Source organism: Bubalus bubalis, chromosome 10 (assembly GCF_019923935.1).
Source record: "Bubalus bubalis isolate 160015118507 breed Murrah chromosome 10, NDDB_SH_1, whole genome shotgun sequence".
In the NCBI taxonomy this organism is placed as follows: Eukaryota; Metazoa; Chordata; class Mammalia; order Artiodactyla; family Bovidae; genus Bubalus; species Bubalus bubalis.
In genome coordinates this window covers 103763271-103780844 of record NC_059166.1, presented here as the reverse complement: position 1 = coordinate 103780844, position 17574 = coordinate 103763271, and the positions used below count along the sequence as shown (strand labels likewise).

The 17574-nt window shown below is 40.5% G+C and overlaps 1 pseudogene; it reads right to left on the bottom strand.

Annotated features, from left to right (window-relative positions):
- Positions 1-1933: 1933 nt before the first annotated feature.
- On the bottom strand, positions 1934-2865 carry LOC102392765 (annotated as a pseudogene).
- Between the last annotated feature and the right edge of the window lie 14709 nt (positions 2866-17574).

Below are 17574 nucleotides of genomic sequence, written 5' to 3'. Positions count from 1 at the left end.
ATTCTCTTTGTAATAAATCCATACTACAAAAAAGTATAAATAAATAAATAAGTCAGACATTATCTGAACTCCTGTCACTGTAGAGAAGCCCATTCTCTCTTCTAATACATATCCAGATATTGCTGACATATATACACACCAAGTAGAAAGATGCACATGTGAAATGTTATATGAATATAGGGAAGCTATATCCCTTTGTTTTGCAAAAATAGAGTTATGTTTTATACATGTATTTATGTACTTACATGTCTGAAAAGCTTGGGATTTCCTCACTGGCGTGGCTCTAAAACATTGTCTTGAGAGACTGTGCAGCATCACATGGTAAACGGACTCCCATGAGTAGTATGTTCCAAATGAGAACAGCTTACCTTTGCTTTGCTAGTGTTGTCTTTTGCAGTATTAAAAAAAAAGCTTTTAATAAACATCCTTGAACAAATGCAACTAACCATCATTCTTGAGCAAATATTTTTTATGAGGCTTCATTGACATAGTTTTTAAAGTAAAAAAAAAAATCTACATATTTTTTTAAATCACTGTTCTCAAAAGATACAGAATTTATTCCAGATGATTAGAATAAAAACACCTTAATAAAATGACTGCTTACACAGTGTATTACATTCCTAGATCTATTGTAACAAATTATCACAAATTGAGTGGTTTAAAGAACAAAAGTTGACTTTCTCACATCTTTAAAAGCCAGTGTCCCAAATCACAGTGCTGGCAGGGTTTTCCTCTACAGACTCTAAACGGATAGTAACTCCTGGCCTCTTTCAGCTTTTGGTGGTCCCTGACCTGCTTTGCTTCATGGCTGTGTCACTCCTGGTTGCTTCCTCCATCTTCACATGGTGTTCTTCCGTGTCACTGCGTCTCTATGTTTAACTTAATCTCTCTTCCCCCCTTATAAGAACTAAAACACTGATCATAGGACATACTGCCCTTCCCTTAAATTGAGATAATCTTTTTTTTTTTTTTTTTTTTTAATTTTATTTTATTTTTAAACTTTACATAACTGTATTAGATTTGCCAAATATCAAAATGAATCCGCCACAGGTTTACATGTGTTCCCCATCCTGAACCCTCCTCCCTCCTCCCTCCCCATTCCATCCCTCTGGGTCGTCCCAGTGCACCAGCCCCAAGCATCCAGTATCGTGCATCGAACCTGGACTGGCAACTCATTTCATACATGATATTTTACACATCTGCAAAGGCTTTTATTTTCCTAACAAGTTCAGGTTTTCAGGTTATAACCTGACATATATTTAGAGGGATCAACATTCAACCCAATGCAGTTTATAGTTTAAATTCCTAATAGTCCTAATACTAAGGAGACACTACAAAAGCAAAACATGAAGCTACAAGCCAGAGGAAATGACGTCACTAGAGAACAGTCAGCATTGAGGTAACAAAGGATCCTTTCAGGGTTTATACTCTGAAAGGGTTATGGACAGTTACAAAACAGAGAAAGAAAGAAAAACTGCAAGAAAGCACTCAGATTCCCCTACTCCCACCAACTTGGATGTGGTTGTTGTTTTCTCATCATCTAAATCCAATCATAAGTACAGAAAAGGACAGTGAATATGCCTGAAGGAATGGGAAGTTTCAAGCAAATTTCTTACACAGCATGACCATGATCATTAGTTATATAGCATTTAACTATCATTTTATTGATCAGGAAATCTTTTAACTCACTCTTTCCTAGTGAGAGGAAAGATAGGTCTTCAGAATAGATCATTGCCATGGAGATAATGTGTGCTTTGATAACCCAGAAACCCTTAGCTCTTTGAAACTAAGGTCCTTTCATATAATGTGAGATGGCAGTGATGATATTAACTATCATTTTATAGGAACATAGAAACAAACTAGATGATATTTTCTGATGTATTTACGTGAGAAACATAGAAACAAATTGCTTCTATAATTTCAAGCCTTCGAGTCAGGTTGATAATTTACTTAGTAGTTTTCTCAGTACTATGGTGATATCTTTGTTCCTCACAGTATATATAAAGGGATTCAACGTTGGGATCAAAACTGTGTAGAACAGAGAGATCAGCTTCCCAGGTTCTTCAGATTGATTTGGTTTGGGTTGCAAATAGGTGGTAGAGGCTGTGCCATAGAATAAGACCACCACTGTGAGGTGAAACAAGCAAGTAGAGAAGGCTTTAGCTAAAGCCCTCACTCTGGCGAATGTTGGAGATTATTTTATCATAGTCAGCAGAAATGGAACCATGATGAACACCACTGCAACTGCATAGACTGCTATCTCGTTCACAAATGCATCCCCATAGGCAAGCTTGAATATGGGGGGAGGTCTCAGAAAAAATGATTAATTGTGGTAGACCCACAAAAGGGCAGAGAGAAAACCTGCCATGTTTGCCCAATTACAACAGGAACTCCACTGACCTAGGAGGCAGTGACCAGCTGGACACAGACCTGGGGGCTCATAATCAGACCATAGTGAAGAGGGTTACAAATGGCCACGTAGCATTCATAGGCCATCAAGGCCAGGAGGAGACACTCTAAACCTCCAAACAGAAGGACCAAAAACATTTGTGTAGCACAGGCAATGAAAGAAACATGCCCTTTCTGGTTCAGGAGGTTCGTGAGAATTCTTGGGATAGTGACAGTTACATAACAGATTTCTAAAATGGAAAAGTGGTTGAGGAAAAAGTACATGGGGGTCTGGAGAATAGGGTCAACTCTTGTTATCAATACAATGACACTGTTGCACATCAGGATGGTCAAATAGAGGACTAAAAATATCCCCAAAAGAATCCATTGGAAATTGGGAATATCAGAAAACCCCAAGAGGATAAATTCCTTCATTGTGGTGATATTTGATTTTTCTGTTCTTAATTTGTACTTCATCTGTAGATATGATAAATTCAAGATGGTTAATTCATTAATGCTTTTGAGCAACATTTCCCTTATGTTAACTGGATTAGATGCATGAACCTATTTACATAATCCCTTCAATTATTTCTGCCTTTGCCTTGCTCAGTTTCTAAGAAATGAGATTTGAAACTTCAGCAATGAACTGATGTGCAGTTAAAATCAATTAGAGAAATAAAATCCTCATTTTTTACACTTGGATGTGCTGATACTAGAGGGCTTCTCTGTATCTCAGCAGTAAAAGAATTTGCCTGAAATGCAGGAAATACAGGAGATGTAGGTTTGATCCATGGGTAAGAAAGATCCCTTGGAGGAGGGGATGGCAACCCACTCCAATATTCTCACCAAGAGAATTACATGGACAAGGAGCCTGGCAGACTATGGTCCATGGGATCACAAAGAGACAGACATGACAGAAGTGACTGAGCAGCAGCAGTAATGATACCAGAAACAATACGATGTATGCATTTTTATTTAGAGCTTATTGTACAAGAATAGTATTAAATTATTTCACCCCTTTTAAAAGTGAAATTATATATGACACAGTCTTGCTATTGTTTTCCTTTGAGTTCATCAATTTCTTTTTCCGTACCTATTGACTTATTCCATTTCCTTTCAATTCAAAGCTTTTCACTTAAAACTTATGCCTAATTCTTATTCAAAACATTTTAAGCCCTCCCATTTCTACTTCAATGAGAACTGACTTTCTTAAACTCATTTCTTGTTACTGGGGGAACAGATACATGTAATAGTATTGTTCTCTACTGTGTACCTCACCCATCAGTTATGCTACACATGGAAAGTATTAGTTACATCTTGGGGTCCGATAACATTCCCTATTAATACCCATGATACACTGCATTACAAATACCAATTAACCTTTAACTCAGTCCATAAATATGACCCATTCTTTATGATATTTTGGGTTCCCTGATAGCTCAGTTGGTAAAGAATCTATCTGCAATGCAGGAGACCCTGGTTTGATTCCAAGGTCAGGAAGATCCACTGGAGAAGGGATAGGCTACCCACTCCAGTATTCTCAGGCTTCCCTTGTGACTCAGCTGGTAAAGAATCTGCCTGCAAGGCGGGAGACCTGGGTTCGATCCCTGGGTTGGGAAGATCCCCTGGAGAAGGGAAAGGCTACCCACTCTAGTATTCTGGCCTGGAGAATTCTATGGACTGTCCATGCAGTCACAAAGAGTCAGACATGACTGAGTGATTTTCACTTTCATGATACTTTAATATAGTCTGTTCTTAACTTATGTGATTCTCTGATCCATTGTCATCTATTTCTCTTACAACCAAATAAAATACTTCCTATGTAATCCCTTTATAACTTTATCTAATAAGTGTAACTTTATTTAAACCCCATGATTATTTATTTTAGGAATGCAAATGGCAAAAGCATATGAGTGGGACTAACACACACACACAGAGGCCTGTTATCTTGCTTCACTTCAAGTTCATGTAATCAGATATCAGGCAGTCAACACTGTGCAACAATTTTCATAACACTTTATTAGTGTTCTAACTGTGTTTTCATATTTTATTAAATCTACTATGTTTGTTCCCATCTTCCATCTCCACAAACTATTGTTTTTGCATTAATACTTTGATAAAAAGAGATATTGAGTCAACAAATGTTCTCTCATATTTCTCTATTTCCACTAGAATTAGTTTTCAAAATTACCTTAAGTGAAAGTTTTATTATAAATATTATTATTTCTATTTCACTTATTTCTAATTTTATTTTATATTAAAAAAGTTAAGAAATATATTGGTTAGTTTAAGTTGTTAACTAATTTTCAGATAAAGATCTCAGAATTTCATATTTTTCTGTTTTATCCTTTTTATCTTAAACCTCAAATTCAGAACTACTTTTAAATAAAACCATCTAACATCTTACCTTCATGGATTTACATGAAGTTATTTATGAGAATATAGATGTTTTGACCCTGTAAATTTTTACAATTCTTTTGAATCAGAAAGTCACTGTCATTCTGGAGTATTCTTGAAAGATCAGCTGCTCCTATGTAGGAAGTAATCATGCTCACCCTGGGGGACATTTTCTCTTGAGTATCAGTTTAATTTCTAGAAGATTGCTTCTGTTCAGTGATCATCTGGGTTTATGTTTTAAGACTACTTTTTCTGTAGATGATTTTTCCTCTGAAGCTCCTTCTTGGCCCAAAGGTTCCCCTCTGTGGGGATGGAAAAATGACACTTAATTATCTAGTACCAATAGTGGAAAAATGACACTTAATTATCTAGTATCAATTATACTTTCTGGAAAAAAAATTAAAACTTTCAACTTATTGCATTTCAGACCATTAGTAATGTCTGTAAGTTTGCCTTCCTTAATTTTATTCCCATATCTCATTTTTCACATCTTTAGAAAAGTGTGTCACTTACTAATACACAAACGTGCTATGGTTGTTATTTCCAATACACTGTGGGGAGGATTAGATCCCTTCTCAGAAGTGGAACACTGTTCCTAGATTAACTTCTGTGGAAATTAAAGCATGTTGTATCTGCTGACAAAAATCTGGGTAGTTTTATTCATGTTAGGATATCTAGTTGGTCATCAGCGTAGGTATCTAGCAGATTCAAAATGAAAGGCACCTTAAAAACAGCCTATAGCCTGTTATGAAGAGTCAAGTAAGTCAGAAAGAAAAAGACAGATATCCTCTATTAACACACACACGCATATATATGCATGTGTGTGTGTGTGTGTGTGTGTGTGCTTGAGAAAAATGATACTGATAAACCTATTTGCAATGCAGGAATATAGACACAGACATAGGGAACAGACTTGTGGACTCAGTGAGTGAAGGAGAGGATGAGACAAATTGAAAGATTAACATTGAGACATACACACCACCACATGTAAAGCAGATGGCTAGTGGGAAGTTTCTAAATATATAAAACAGGGAGCTCAACCTGATGCTCTGTGACAACCTGGGGGCAGGGGGTGGGGTAGAGTGTGGAAAGGAGGTTAAAGACAGAGAAATATATGTACACCTATGACTGATTTACTTTGTTGTACGGCAGAACCAACACAACATTGTAAAGCAATTATCCTCCAATTAATACATTTTCCTTTTTAAATAAACATTTAAACACAATTATTTAAGACAGGAAAGAAAAAGAAAATTTCCTCTGTCAAAATGCTTTTTCTATTTCAGCTACTTCCAGGCAGATATGTAGATAAAATTATCAGGAATGAGGTTACAAGGCCAATATCCACTTCTGCTCATAAGTACATTTTTTTCTTTCTGTTTAGAGATTCTTTGACAATTTGAAACACTATTTGTGTTTCTAAGATTGAGTTTCTTTTTTGTATTTTAAATTTGCTTTTCTTTCTTACAGCATGTTCCTCGTAAATTGGACTTATGTACCTTTTTTTTAGGATTGGTGTTGTATCCATGTCATTTAGTGTCATGTTTACTTACAAATGAGAATTGCACTGATGATTTTTTTCAACTAGGTTTTACATACAGGATGGAACAAACTGAATGTCGGTCACCCATCACCCATGTGAGTAAACTGATCTAATCCTTAAATCTATCCTTAAGATAGTGAATTGAATGCTTCTCGGTTCAATTCAATATCATCATTACCTGAAAACAAATGGGGAGGGAGGTGGGAGGGGGGTTCCGGATGGGGAACATGTGTACACCCATGGTGGATTCATGTTGATGTATGGCAAAATCAATACAATATTGTAAAGTAATTAGCTTCCAATTAAGATAAATAAATTTATATTAAAAAAATCTACACTCCGTGAAAATACCTCAAATATATCAGTGTAACAAAATAAAGAAACATCTTGCAAACATATTACAGCACATGTTTACAGTCAGTGATGAAGAAACTCTGGTTGTTTCCATCCAAGAGTCCCACTGTACCTACTTCTTCATTGTAGTTTCCTACTGGATCTTCAGCATGCAGAAAGCTAAGATGCCAAGACAGACAGAACATAAGGAAACAAATATACTATTCAGAGCCTCTATACATAATAAACACTTCACTCCAACCCATATGTCATTGTAGAAACTAATCACCTGGTTCAATGTAGTTCTGAGAAGGTTAGGGAATGATGTTCATTGTATGTCAATAAAACAGATGTATTTGAAGAGCATAAAGCCAGACTGCCGCAGTCCTCACTTTGCTCACTAAAAAAGGGTGTTATAGCATGCTGCAACATGTATACCTTTAGACTGATGACTTAGCATGACACATAACAGAATAAGTATTCATGGTACATATTTATGCATATTAATTTGTTTTATAGATATATTTGAACCTAACAACACAACGTCATTATTATTTTCATTAGGCTTTGATGCTTAAATTAGCAATAGTGGTGAGGCATAATTTACACAACATAAAGCATGACCTTTAAAATTCAGTGATATGTTGAGATATACTTGACTTATAGCATTATATTAACTTCTGCTGAACAACAAATATATTTTAAATGATCATCACAATGTCTAATGTTAATATCTTCAATGTTAATATCCATCACCACCCAAAGTTATACACTTTTTTCTTGTGATGTGAATTTTTAAAAATTTCTCTTAGCAACTTTCAAATATGCAAAATTATTTAACTATAGTTACCATGCTCTATATTATTTTCTTGGGCACAAAAATCAGTGTGGACAGTGAGCAGCCATGAAATCAAAAGGTGTTTGTTTCTTGGAAGAAAAGGTATGACAAACCTAGACTGAGTATTAAAAAGCAAAGACATCACTTTGCTGACAAAGCTCCGTATACTTAAAGCTATAGTAGCTTTTTTTCCAGTAGTCACATATGGATATGAGAGTTAGAATATAAAGAAGGCTGAGTGCCGAAGAATTGCTGCTTTCAAACTATGGTGTTGGAGAAGACTTTTGAGTATCCCTTGAACAGGAAGGAAATCAACCCTGAATATTCACTGGGAGGATTGGTGCTGAAGCTGAAACTTCAATACTTTGGTCACGTCATGTGAACAGCCAGCTCACTGAAAAAAGGGGAAGATGGAGGATGAGATGGCATCACTGACTCAATGGACATTAGTTTAAACAAACTCCAGGAGATAGTGAAGGACAGGGAAGCCTGACGTGCTGCATTTCATGGGGTTGCAGAGTCAGACAAGACTTAGCCACTGAACAACATCAGCACCATGCTGTACATTGATTGGATTCCTATACATTTCAATAGTAGTTTTATAAATATGACTAAATTTAAATTTACTGCCTTACTGTTTGTGTTTTGTTTCTCTTATACATGTATTTTCTCATACATATATATTTTCACTTTTTTTCTTATTATATTTTTGTGATTTTAATATACTTTTAGTGTTTATGTATCACTTAGACACCATATCGGAGAAGGCAATGGCACCCCACTCCAGTACATGGAAAATCCCATGGATGGAGGAGCCTGGAAGGCTGTAGTCCATGGGATCGCTGAGGGTCGGACACGACTGAGCAACTTCCCTTTCACTTTTCACTTTCATGCATTGGAGAAAGAAATGGAAAAACACTCTATTGCTCTTGCCTGGAGAATTCCAGGGACGGAGGAGCCTGGTGGGCTGCTGTCTATGGGGTCACACATAGTCGGACACGACTGAAATGACTTAGCTTAGCTTAGACACCATATTAAAAAAGAGAGACATTACTTTGCCAACAAAGGTCCGTCTAGTCAAAGCTATCGTTTTTCCTGTAGTCATGTATGGGTGTGAGAGATGGACTATAAAGAAAGCTAAGCACCAAAGAATTGATGCTTTTGAACTGTAGTGTTGGAGAAGACTCTTGAGAGTCCCTTGGACTACAAGGAGATCCAACTAATCCGTCCTATGAAGATCAGTCCTGAATATTCATTGGAAGGACTGATGCTGAAGTTGAAACTAATATTTTGGCCACCTGATACAAAGAACTGACTCATTTGAAAAGACCCTGATACTGGGAAAGGTTGAAGGCGGGAGGAGAAGGGGATGACAGAGGATGAGCTGGTTGGACGGCATCACTGACTCAATGGACATTAGTTTCAGTAAACTCTGGGAGTTGGTGATGGACAGAGAGGCCTGGCATGCTTCAGTCCATGGGGTCTCAAAGAGTCGGATATGACTGAGCAACTGAACTGAACCATTTTTTTATCCAATTTTCCTTATTAATTTTTTAGCTGTAACTGTAGAGTTTGTAAAATAAATATTTGCTTAATACAATCTATCATTAAAAAAATTATATACTTTAATATGAATGTTGATATCCTGAAAAGAAAATACTCCTATTTGGACAATCTTATCTTTTGTTTTGTATTATTGCTTTACACTTATTCTTTTTAAATTAATTTTTATGAGAATACAGTCGATTTCCAATGTTATATAGCTTCTACTATACAGCAGAGTGAATCAGTGATACATAAGCATACTTTGACTCTTTTTAAGATTCTATTCCCATATAGATTATTGCAGAGTATTGAGTACAGTTCCTGCTATACAGTAGGTTCTTAGTTAGTGAAGTCGCTCAGTTGTGTCCAACACAAATCTTTGCGACCCTAGGTATTGTAGCCTACCAGGCTCCTCTGTCCATGGGGTTTTCCAGGCAAGAATACTGGAGTAGGTTGCCATTTCCTTCTCCACACAGTAGGTTCTTACTAGCTATCTATTTAGACAGGTTAGTTTGTATATTTCAATCTCAATCTCTCAGTTTACCTCTCCCCTTCCACCTTTCCCTCTTGGTAACTTTAAGTTTGTTTGCAAAGTGTGTGATTCTATTTTAGCTTTGTTTCAGTTCCAGTTCAGTCACTCAGTCATGTCTGACTCTTTACGACCCCATGAATCACAGCACTCCAGGCCTCCCTGTCCATCACCAATTCCCGGAATTCACTCAAACCTATGTCCATTGAGTCGGTGGTGCCATACAACCATCTCATCCTCTGTCGTCCCCTTCTGCTCATGCCCTCAATCTTTCCCAGCATCAGGGTCTTTTCAAATGAGTCAGCTCTTCGCATCAGGTGGCCAAAGTATTGGAGTTTCAGCTTCAGCATCAGTCCTTCCGATGAAAATTCAGAAACTGATTTCCTGTAGGATGGACTGGTTGGATCTCCTTGCAGTCCAAGGGACTCTCAAGAGTCTTCTCCAACACCACAGTTCAAAAGCATCAATTCTTCGGCACTCTTTATAGTCCAACTCTCACATCCATACATGACTACTGGAAAAACCATAGCCTTGACTAGATGGACCTTTGTTGGCAAAGTAATGTCTCTACTTTTTAATATCCTGTCTAGGTTGGTCATGCTTTTCTTCCAAGAGTAAGTCTCTTTTAATTTCATGGCTGCAGTCACCATCTGCAGTGACCTTGAAGCAAAAAAAAAAGTCTGCTACTATTTCCACTGTTTCCTCGTCTATTTGCCATGAAGTGATGGAACCAGAAGCCATGATCTTAGCTTTCTGAATGTTGAGCTTTAAGCCAACTTTCTCATTCTCCTTTCACTTCCATCAAGAGGCTCTTTAGTTTTTATTCACTTTCTGCCATAAAGGTGGTGTCATCTGCATATCTGGGGTTATTGATATTTCTCCCAGCAATCTTGATTCCAGCTTGTGCTTCTTCCAGCCCAGCGTTTCTCATGATGTACTCTGCACAGAAGTTAAATAAGAAGGGTGACAATATACACCCTTGACATACTCCTTTTCCTATTTGGAACCAGTCTGCTGTTCCATGTCCAGTTCTAACTGTTGCTTCCTGACCTGCATACAGGTTTCTCAAGAGGCAGGTCAGGTGGTCTGGTATACCCACTCTTTCAGAATATTCCAGTCTGTTGTGATCCACACAGTCAAAGGCTTTGGCATAGTCAATAAAGCAGAAATAGATGTCTTTCTGGAACTCTCTTGCTTTCTCGGTGATTCAATGGATGTTGGCATTTTTATTTCGGGTTCTTCTGGCTTTTCTAAAACCAGCTTGAATATCTGGAAGTTCATGGTTCACATATTATTGAAGCCTGGCATGGAGAATTTTGATTGCTTTACTAGTGTGTGAAACGTGTGAGATGAGTGCAATTTTATGGTAGTTTGAGCATTCTTTGGCATTGCCTTTCTTTGGGATTGGAATGAAAACTGACCTTTCCAGTCCTATGGCCATTGAGGAGTTTTCCATATATATTGGCGTATCGAGTGAAGCACTTTCACAGCATCTGGCCATTGAGGAGTTTTCCATATATATTGGCATATTGAGTGAAGCACTTTCACAGCATCATCTTTCAGGATTTGAAATAGCTCCATTGGAATCCCATCACCTCCACTAGCTTTATTCGTAGTGATGCTTCCTAAGGCCCACTTGACTTCACATTCCAGGATGTCTGGCTCTAGGTGAGTGATCAGACCATCATGATTATCTGGGTGATGAAGATCTTTTTTATGTAGTTCTTCTATGTATTCTTGCCACCTTTTCTTAATATCTTCTGCTTCTGTTAGGTCCATACCATCTCTGTCCTTTATTGTGCCCATTTTTGCATGAAATGTTCCCTTGGTATCTCTAATTTTCTTGAAGAGATTTCTATTTTTTCCCATTCTACTCTTTCCTCTATTTCTTTGCACTGATCCCTGAGGAAGGCTTTCATAAATCTCCTTGCTCTTCTTTGGAACTATGCATTCAAATGGATATATCTTTCCTTTTCTCCTTTGCTTTTGGCTTCTCTTATTTTCACAGCTATTTTTAAGAGCTCTTCAGACAGCCATTTCCCTTTTTTTGCATTTCTTTTTCTTGAGGATGGTCTTGATTCCTGTCTCCTGTACAATGTCATGAACCTTTGTACATAGTTCATCAGGTACTCTGTCTATCAGATCTAATACCTTAAATCTATTTCTTACTTCCACTGTATAGTCATAAGGGATTTGATTTAGGTCACCGTGAAACCAGAGAGGCTTCTCTGCCTCTCTGTGTAGGCCTTGGTCCGTAGGTGTGGGAACTAACACGACCCGTCCCCTCCTCCTAGATCCAGGATATGGTGGCCATCAGGCACACGGCCTGCAACGAGCAACAGCAGATGATGATAATCCTGCTGTGTGAGGATAGCAGCCTGGGCATCTACATGGCCAACGTGGAGAACACCTCCTACTGGCTACAGCTCTCCCTGCAGCCTAGCAGCATCATCAGCATCATGAAGCCTGTCCACAAGCACAAGACAGCCACCATCAGTAAGGCCCTGCCACTATTGTCACCCTGCTTATTTAACTTATATGCAGAGTACATCATGAGAAATGCTGGGCTGGAAGAAGCACAAGCTGGAATCAAGATTGCTGGGAGAAATATCAATAACCTCAGATATGCAGATGACAACACCCTTATGGCAGAAAGTGAAGAGGAACTAAAAAGCCTCTTGATGAAAGTGAAAGAAGAGAGTGAAAAAGTTGGCTTGAAGCTCAATATTCAGAAAATTAAGATCATGGCATCTGGTCCCATCACTTCATGGGAAATAGATGGGGAAACAGTGGAGACAGTGACAGACTTTATTTTGGGGGGCTCCAAAATCACTGCAGATGGTGACTGCAGCCATGAAATTAAAAGACACTTACTCCTTGGAAGGAAAGTTATGACCAACCTAGATAGCATATTCAAAAGCAGAGACATTACTTTGCCAACAAAGTTCCATCTAGTCAAGGCTATGGTTTTTCCTGTGGTCATGTATGGATGTGAGAGTTGGACTGTGAAGAAAGCTGAGCACAGAAGAATTGATGCTTTTGAACTGTGGTGTTGGAGAAGACGCTTGAGAGTCCCTTGGACTGCAAGGAGACCCAACCAGTCCATTCTAAAGGTGATTAGTTCCTGGGTGTTCATTGGAAGGACTGATGCTGAAGCTGAAACTCCAATACTTTAGCCATCTCATGTGAAGAGTTGACTCATTGGAAAAGATCCTGATGCTGGGAGGGATTGGGGGCAGGAGGAGAAGGGGATGACAGAGGATGAGATGGCTGGATGGCATCACGGACTCAATGTACATGAGGTTGAGTGAACTCTGGGAGTTGGTGATGAACAGGGAGGCCTGGTGTCCTGTGATTCATGGGGTTGCAAAGAGTCGGACACGACTGAGCAACTGAACTGAACTGAACTGAACTGATTGAATGGTCTAGTGGTTTTCTCCACTTTCTTCAATTTCAGTCTGAATTTGGCAATAAGGTGTTAATGATCTGAGCCACAGTCAGCGCCCAGTCCTGTTTTGCTGACTGTATAGAGCTTCTCCATCTTTCGCTGCAAAGAATATAATCAATCTGATTTCAGTGTCGACCCTCTGGTGATGTCCATGTGTAGAGTGTTCTTTTGTGGTTTTGGAAGAGGGTGTTTGCTATGACCAGTGCGTTCTCTTGGCAGAATTCTATTAGCCTTTACCCTGCTTCATTCTGAACTCCAAGGCCAAATTTGCCTGTTACTCCAGGTGTTTCTTGACTTCCTACTTTTGCATCCAGTCCCCTATAATGAAAAGAACATCTTTTGGGGGTGTTAGTTCTAACAGGTCGTGTAGGTCTTCATAGAACCATTCAACTTCAGCTTCTTCAGCATTACTGGTCAGGGCATAGGCTTGGATTACTATGATATTGAATGGTTTCCCTTGGTAATGAACAGAGATCATTCTGTCGTTTTTGAAATTGCATCCATTTTTGACTCTTTTGTTGACTATGATGGCTACTCAATTTCTTCTAAGGGAATCTTGCCCATGATAGTAGATATAATGGTCATCTCAGTTAAGTTCACCCATTCCAGCCCATTTTAGTTTGGTGATTCCTAAAATGTCGACATTCACTCTTGCCATCTGCTGTTTAACCACTTCCAATTTGCCTTGATTCAAGGAACTAACATTTCAGGTTCCTATGCAATATTGCTCTTTACAGCTTCTGACCTTACTGCCATCACCAGTCACTTCCATAACTGAATGTTGTTATTGCTTTGGCTCCATCTCGTCATTCTTTCTGAAGTTATATCTCCACTGATCTCCAGTAGCATATTGGGCACCTACTGACCTAAATCAACTTAGTCAACCAAAATCGAGATAAAATTATTAAAACAGATAGTCTTGGCTCCTCATTACTTCCTGGAATTGAGCCACTTTACAGACCCAGAAACCTTTCAATGAAGGGTAGTTTTGGTCCTCTAAAGAAGGACTTTCAACAATAGCCAGAATTTTTATTTGTAATATTTATCCTACCCTCCCAAGAGGGACACAAAGATTTTATCAAAGTAAATACACTTGGGAAAAGTAAATAATCGTAATTTTCTAAAACTACTGGACATTTTATTTTGGGGGCTCCAAAATCACTGCAGATGGAGACTGCAGCTTTGAAATTAAAAGATGCTTGCTCCTTGGAAGAAAAGCTGTGACCAACCTAGACAGCATTCTAAAAAGCAAAGACATTATTTTGCCAGCTAAGGTCCATCTTGTCAAATTATGGTTTTCCTGTAGTCATGTATGGATATGAGAGTTGGACTATAAAAAAACTTGAACACTGAAGAATTGATACTTTTGAACTGTGGTGTTGGAGAAGACTCTTGAGAGTCCCTTGGACTGCAAGGAAATCCCACCAGTCCATCCTAAAGGAAATTGGTCCTGAACATTCGTTGGAAGGACTGATGCTGAAGCTGAAACTCCAATATTTTGGCTACCTGCTGTGAAGAACTGACTCATTAGAAAATACCCTGATGCTGGGAAAGATTGAAGGCAGGAGGAGATTGGGACAACAGAGGATGCAATGGGTGGATGGCATCACTGACTCAATGGACAGGAGTGTAAGTTCTGGGAGTTGGTGATGGGCAGGGAAGGCTGGCAAGACAAGGCCTGACTCCCCTGTTGAAATTTGATAGGAACCCCACGATGCCAGTCACAACTGGAGAGGAACCCTGAGTTTCCCACCTCAACTTGACATGAGGCCCTATTCCCCTGAAGCACCTGGAGAGGAATCCTCAGGTGCCCATCACAACTGGAAAGGAGGCCTGACTTCCCTGAAGCACCATGAGAGGCTCCCTGAGTGCTAACTGCAACTCAGGATGAACCCCAATATTCCCGCCACAACTTGAGAAACACCACGAGATTCCCCCCACAATACTAGATGAGGCCTGATTCCCCTGCAGTGACTCGAGAGCAATCCCGTGCTCTCCCTGGCAACTCAAAAGGAGACCTGACTTCCTTGAGGCAACATGAGAGGTTCCCTGAGGTCCCCATCACAACTCGAGAGGAACCACAAGATTCCTGCCGTAACTCCAGAAAAAGCATGATATCCCCCCCTCAACACGAGATGAGGCCGTTTTCCCCTGCAGTGCCTTGAGAGAAATCCTGAGTTCCCTCTCAAAACTCAAAAGGAGGCTTGATTCCCTTTATGGAACTCAAGAGCTTCCCCAAGATACCCGTTGCAACTCAAGAGGCATGCCGAGTTTCCCGCCAAAACTTGAGAAGAGCCCCGTGTTCCCCACCTCATCTCGAGATGAAGGCCAATTCCCCTGCTTCAATTCAAGAGGAATCCTGACTTTCCTCTTGCATATCAAGAGGAAGCCCCCTCACCTATTGAAAATTGAGAGGAACCCCGAGTTTCCTGCCACAAGTCGAAAGGACACTGTGTACCCACTCAACTTGCGATAAGGTCTGATTCCCCTGCACTGACTCAATGGAACCCCGAGTATCCCCTCACACACAAACGGAGGTCTGACTCACCTGTTGAACCTCTCAAAAAAGTCCAACTCCCCCCGCCCCCAAACTCGACAGGAGGCCTGACACCCCTTTCACAACTTGAGAGGAAAACAGAGTCCCATGCCTCAACTCAAGACGAGGCCTGACTCCCTGTTGAAATTCGGTAGGAACCCTGAGGTCCCTGCCGCAACTGGAAAGGAACCCTGAGTTTCCCGCCTCAGCTCAAGATGAGACCCCACTGTACTGCAGCGACTCAAGAGAAATTCCAAGGTGCCTCTTGCAACTTGAAACAAGGCCTGACTTCCGTGAGGCAACATGAGAGGTTCCCTGAGGTCCCCATTTCAACTTGAGAAGAACACAAAGCTTACTGCTGCAACTCGAGAAACACCACTAGATTCCCTCATCAACGCAAGGCCCATTTCCCCTGAAGCAACTCGAGAGTAATCCTGAGTTCCGATTCAAAACTTGAAAGCAAGCTTGGCTCCCTTTATGCATCTCCAGAGGTTCCCCGAGATACCATCACAACTCGAGAGGAACCCCGAGTTTCTCACCGCAACTCAAAAAGAGCCCCATGTTCCCCACTTCATCTCCAGATAAGGGCCGATTCCCTTCCTTCAACTCGAGAGGAATCCCAACTTTCCCCTCCCACTTCAAGAGGAGGCCTGTCTTACCCATTACAACCTGAGTGGAACTCCGAGGTTCCTGCCACAAGTTGAAAGGACACTGAGTTCACCCTTAAGTCAAGATAAGGCCTGATTCCCCTGCAGAGACTCAAACGAAATGCCGAGATTCCCCTCACAACAGGAAGGGAGGTCTGACTCCCCTGTACACCTCTAGAAAAAGCCCGAGTTTCCCACGTCAACTCAACAGGAGGCCTGACACCCCTTTTACAACATGAAAGGAAAGTGGAGTTCTGTGCCTCAACATGAGATGAGAACTGACTTCCCTGTTGAAACTCGACAGGAACACCTATATCCCTGTTGCAACTGGAGAGGAACCCCGAGTTTCCTACTTCAACTCGAGATGAGTCCCGATTCCCCAGCAGTGACTGGACAGCAATCCTGCATTCACACTGGCACCTAGAAATAAGGCTTGACTTCCTTTATGCAAATCCAGAGGATCCCTAAGATACCTGTCACAACTCGAGAAGAACTCTGAGTTTCCTGCCTCAATTCGAGATGAGGCCCTATTCCCCTGCAGTGACTCAAGAGGAATCGGATTTGTCCCTTGCAAATCGAAAGGAGGCTTGAATTCCCTGAGGCAATATGAGTGGTTCCCTGAGATCCCCGTGGGAACTCGAGAGGAACCCCAAGCTTCCAGCCGCAACTCAAGAAAAACCACAAGATTTCCCCCTCAATGCAAGATGAAGCCTGATTCCCCTGTAGTGACTCTAAAGCAGTCCTGTGTTCCCCCTCACAACTAGAAAGGAGGCTTGCCTCCCTCTATGCAACTCCAGAGGTTCCTTGAGTAACCCATCACAACTCGAAAGGAACCCTGGGTTTCCTGCCTCAATTCAAGAAGAGACCCGTGTTCCCCACCTCATCTCGAGATGAGGGCCGATTCCCCTGCTTCAACTCGAGAGGAATCTCAACTTTCCCTTCATACCTCAAGAGGAGGCCTGTCTCACCTATGGCAACTTAAGAGGAACCCCGAGGTTCCTGCCCCAAGTCTAAAGGAAACTGAGTTCCCCCTCAACTCGACATAAGGCCTGATTCCCCGGCACCAACTCAAATGGAACCCCAAGTATCCCCTCACAACACGAAGGGAGGTCTGAGTCCCCAGTTGCACTTCTAGAAAAAGCCCAAGTTCCCCACCTCATCTCAACAGGAGGCCTGACACCCCTTTAACAATTCGAAAGGAAAGCATAGTTCCATGCCTCAACAGGACACGAGGCCTGACTCCCCTTTGAAACTCAATAGGAACTCTGAGATCCCTGTCACAAGTAGAAAGGAACACAGAGTTTCCTGCCTCAAATCGAGATGAGGTCCTATTCCCATGCAGTGACTCGGGAGGAATCCCGAGGTGGCCC